Source organism: Lycium ferocissimum, chromosome 11, assembly GCF_029784015.1.
Source record: "Lycium ferocissimum isolate CSIRO_LF1 chromosome 11, AGI_CSIRO_Lferr_CH_V1, whole genome shotgun sequence".
In the NCBI taxonomy this organism is placed as follows: domain Eukaryota; kingdom Viridiplantae; phylum Streptophyta; class Magnoliopsida; order Solanales; family Solanaceae; genus Lycium; species Lycium ferocissimum.
Genome location: NC_081352.1, coordinates 62,311,606 through 62,317,246, shown reverse-complemented (window position 1 = coordinate 62,317,246; position 5,641 = coordinate 62,311,606).

Sequence of the window (5,641 nt, the reverse complement as noted above, 5' to 3'; positions counted from 1 at the left end):
TCGGGTTTTTTGGATTGTTTTTGGTTGACTTGCGTGATTTATCGATATTCATGTTTGTTGACGGCTTGTTTTATTCTATTGATTTTAAGAAATATGCATGATACTAATCTTAGTCGGCCTATGATATCTCTTTGTTTTGTAGTGTTTATGCGATACTACCTTCTTTGCATTCTTTGAGTGCAAATTGTGATATAGAGACCGTTGCTCGTCCTCACATCTAGCGTGGAGGATATTTGTTGACAGATTTTGGGTGAGCTTCTTCCCATGCCAGGCCGCCCAAATGTCTTAATGATGTCTTTTCGTACTCTGGACATTATGGATTACTTACTTGTGAGACTTTAGATTCTTAGACATGTTTTTAGCTTAGAGTCCTGTACGATGACTTTCGGATTTTGGGGATTGTAGTAGTTAGAACTTCTGCACTTATTTTCAGTATTTATGGCATGACTTATCTTGTTCTTTGATGTTTGAATGAGTAATACTGTTTAGCTTAATTAATATAAAGTCGGATTGAATGAATAGGTGTCTTGTGTGTTGGTTCGCCCACTAGGATTTAGATGGGTGCCAGTCTTGGCGGGTTGAGTCGTGACACAAATGTATATCAAATGGTATATCATATGCATGTGAGTGTATATCAAGTTAAAATCAAATAGGATTCTCATGGGCCTTAACATATGGAATCTGTCAGCTTGAGTATAATGTCCAGACTTCCAAATGGATATAGAAAGGCTTATTTCAGCCTTGGGCTTATACCAGGGGATAAACATGGGCTTGTTTCCTTAGCCTGAGTAAGATTTAAGATATGCGTATGTGATTGGGCTTGCCAGGCCCATTTCCTGGATTCGATTTGGCACTGTCTCAAACTAATACTATTATATAGGTGTATACCTTTTTGATATACATGTATATATGCTTTCCTTAGTTCATTTTTATAAAGATAAGTACAGCAAAATATTTCTAACCTTTTTGCCCTTTTCCCCTTCCTTGGCCACTTGGGCCACATCGAGTCAAGCCAGGCTGTTGGGCTGAGGACCAACAATCCCTTTCCTCCCAGAGATATAGTAAAGCGTAGAAGGCCCAACCATGGGTAAAAATGGTTAACTAGGGGCTTGGTACGCCACTAGCCTAACCTCCTCTTTAATTTTCTGCATTTTTTCACTTGTAAATGTACTTGTTGTATTTGATTGATTGTTAAAACACATTATATTATTGAAACCCTTTATGGTATGAACTAGCCGTCTTAGGACAATGACACTTATGTCGTTTAGTTTTTTACTTTAGGCACCCTCAAACGATTTTCAAAACTCGGGATAGAAACCTTCCTTTTTCTGGAAATTAAAGAGTAATAAGCGAAACTGATTTTCAAAACATGTGCTTAAATATGAAACTAACTCTTTTCACCATCACAAACTCATTTTCAAGTGCAATTGATAATAACTTTTCAATATAAACTGAAACAGTTTCTCTTTAGAACCAAGTATGAAATCAATTTTTTGCGGATATGAGAAACACCTTCTGGACATAGACAAAGCCCAAAATTCAAGCGAAAATTAGAGGAGATTTTGAGCCAAGCCCACCAAGTTTGAACAAGACATAAACAAACAGCTTTTGGGTTAGAGCCCACCTGGACGAATGAAATAGATTTTGGGCCAGGCCCCAACTTAAACAAAATGGATTCTTGGGTCCAAAGCCCACACATTAATAAATATATGGATTAAAATGTTTTCATGGAAAAAACCTGAACGGATTAACTCCAAACGAATAAAAGGCACTAATGATTAAGAGTTTTTAGAAGAAAAGGTATTCGGGTGGCATACGGTTGATCGGAAAGTATCAATGTGGACAATGAAATAAAAGAAATATATATATATAAGTATACATTTCCTATACATATAAAACATGGAATTGTTTTAGACGGGATATACCCGATAGATCATCCTTATACGTAAAAGGACAAAGTATTTTTATCTAGATATTTTTAAATCCAAACTTAAATACCCTTACTTAAAGGGAGTTTATTAAACTCTTTTTCAAAACCAAAATGATATGCCATGACAGTACTTTATACAGGAAACTAAACGAAACATAAACAGTTCATACAAAATCACACATTAAAGCTCGAAGGTCAACCGTATGCTACATATCCTCAATACCAGGGTGCTTAAAACTTTCCCTAGGGGATCACCAGAACCCTTACCTAGAACTTTGGTCACAAAGGCTTTTTTCCACGGCGTTTGAATAAATCCTTTTAACCCAGTTTTCTAGTTTACCCATAAATTAGGTGGTGACTTTTTTTGTAAACAAAATCCGAAAGAGCACCAACAACCTCCTAGTAGCTTTCCGAGCGCTAACCCAGCCCGCGAAATACGAACCGTAACAGATGGCGAATCTGCTGGGGAATTAGGTTCTAACAATAAGGGTTTCAATACAATGTGATTGTTTGTATAAACTATTTATGTGTTTACTTTCCTGTATTTATAAACTATCATTGCATGCATATCATAAACTCCGCCACTCCTGGCAATAGTTACTTACATGGTTTCAAAGTCCATTTCGCGGAGTACGCGGTCGATCCTTCACTAAAAAATCCAAATTCATTTCTTTGGAACTGTTGAAAGGCAAGGTTGGTTCGAGGTCATCCAACAGCCCCAACGGTTCAACCCAAGTAGTCCGCTCAGGTACCAAGGTCGTTTGTTAAAACCCACTCTAGTGATAACTAGGATAGAGAGCCAGATCCTACTGAACTAGCGCATTCATACCTAGACGAGCCTTGGGTATTTTAGACGTACCTAAGGCTCATTAAGGAGACTACCTGGTGTGAAGAAGGTCTACGACCCGAAGGCACTGCATCTCATTTATATGTTAATTGGAAACATATTTGTGCCTATGTGTTGAACCATTAGTCCTATAGAAGGGGGGAACATTAACTGTGTTTTCTTTTGTAGATGGAAAAGAAGATCAAGTTCGACATAGTCCTCGAGGCACCCGAACTACTCAAGATATAGTGGGGATGGTTGGGTGAATCGCACCGAAGAACAATAACTAGTTGCTTAGGGCACCTCTCATCCATAATGACCATGAAGGGGAGTAGAGAGCTAATGGAAGTGTTGGTTGGGTATTGGGACAACAAGGAAATGTTGTTCTAGTTTGGAGACAGTGAGATGACCCCGACTTTAGAAGAGCTCGGGGATGCCATAGACAACAATGGAACCTGCCTAAATAGAAGAACCAAACCCGATCATAACCTACTCTTACCTTAAAAGCCTACCATTAGTCAGATCCAAAAATACATGGCCTTAACCGAAGCACCCTGGGAAAACAGCCCCACTATAGCCTTCAGAGAGTTGTATCGCCGGTTTGGGAGTTCGAGGGGATTTACTGCATATCCAGGAGAGTTTAAGAGTCAAGAGGAATGGGAACCTACTCGACCTTTGGCCTTCGCCATATGTTTGCTGGGCACTATGGTATTCCCCAATGATGAATCTCTTGCCAGAGATACTAGGATCATCTGAGTTGCTCATGCCATCTTCCACGGCATAACCAAGGATGAGCAGACCCAGTACTTTGACATTGTCCCCATCATCTTAGCAGACATGTACCGAGCTTTGGACGTGTGCCGTAACTATTTTAGGTATTTCCAAGGGTGTAACCTTTTATTGCAATGGTGGATGATCAAACACCTAAATCTGGTAGAGAATACCCAATACCTTAGTAACAACAACCGTGCACCATCTCAGAGATTCCGATCCGAACAATGGGGACACAAAAAAAAAAAGTTGGACTGCTTTTTTTGCCAAGCTCCAAGATGGCAGGTTCAGTGGATGTTTCAAGACTTCATCTCCAATAGGGTCATGGTCTGAGGCCGAAAATGCCCTCTTCTACCACTTGTCGGGATCCGAGGGAATCGCCCTTAATTTTCCTCTCGAGTTCTGAGACAGTTTGGGAGCAAACAGGTGATACCTCAGGTAGGAGATGTGGAGGAGTATATAAGTGAATATATTGATCAAAGGCTCCGGAATGCTAGGGAGATACTCAGAGAGTGGAATGGTCCTTTAATTTGAGGTCCTGACAGGTTCAGGGCGGAGCGGCACCCGAGTTATCACATATGGCTACAGGATCACTTGGCTGGCACTGCCATCCCAGGACCAATACTCTACCACTGTGTTCAGGATAGGTTAGCCTAGGTCAAGGCCAGGGTTCTTATGATTCAGAGAAGGGCTGATGATCGAGATGCCAAATACTTAAATAAGATTGAGCATGATTAGACCGTCATAGCCAGGTTGACCCGAGAGAAAGGTAATTTAAGAGAGTGTCTAAAAGGGATGGACAACCGCTTAGCTAAGATCTTGGAGGAGCCAGATCCCGTGATAGCTAGGATGGAGTTGTTTTAGGCTTGCTTGCATATCCAGACCACCCTTCGGAGGGCCAAAATGGACCAAGCCTCGACATCGACCGGAAGGATAGTTCGTCGATTTCCCATTTACTTTTTCTTTTATATCCCCATGTCGTCTTTATTATCCTTTTGTAGTCCCCTTGAGAAAAAATATTATTATTAATGAAATTATGATTTTCGGGGCAATGGTTCAACTTTACAAATGGCACATTCATGTTTCAAGCGATTAGGACGACCTTGGTCCAAAACGGGTCTTAGGACACGAGTAGTATAAACTTCTTAAAATTATGTGATTGTGTGCCTACGTGTTTCACATGCTTATATGTCTTATGTGCTCTCATGTATTGAAACCTGAACTTGATCATGCGTTCTAAACCACATACCCAAAAGAAAAACCAATTGATTAAGGGACTAACCCTACTTATCTCCACTTAAAAAGGTTGACTTACAATGGCAACTCAAGGAAATCAGAATGCACTCACCCTGAATGAAACTGCATAAATGTTGCGAGGAAAGGTTCAACAAATGGAGGAGCATATCAAACACGTTGGATTGAAGATTGAAGAGATCGATAGGATTTTGGAGATGGTAGGGAATCCCCCAGAAATAATATCGGCGGAATAGTACTGCCAAGAAAACATCTCCGAAGAAGTCAAAGAATTGGTCAAGAACTAGATACAGCTTTAGAGAAGGCCTGAGACGCCAAGACAGGAGTCAAGAACTCCGGAAGAAGAGTATGAAGAGCAAAAGATGGAAACTGACCCATTGGAAATGGAGTCGGACCCTCAGGAGGAATCGGAGCCTCAGGAAGTGGTTTCGAACTCTAAGAGATGGAGTCCGAGCAACCCGAAGACTCTGAACCTGTGGAAATGGAATCTGCACAACCCGAAGAATTTGAACCTAAGGAGATGGAGTCCGACCAATTGCTTTAAGATGAATAATCCAACTACTACGAGCCTGCGCTTGAAATCGTAGCACCTGCTTCTGTTGTCGTTTCATAGGATTTTAGGGGAGGACAACCTCAACCATCTACCTAGTATGGGAGTTGCTCTTGGGCCCACTCTTATTCATTCGACTTGCTCCTTGACCCGGCCACTCTACAAGGATTTGTTTGAGAAGATGAAAAATGCCGGAATCCTCTGCACTAGCTGTGACAGGCTCCCGATCCCCGAACCAGTGTACGCCAACAAAAGATGCCAATTCCACCGGAACCAGTCTGGCCACACAGTGAATGAGTGCTTAGGCTTG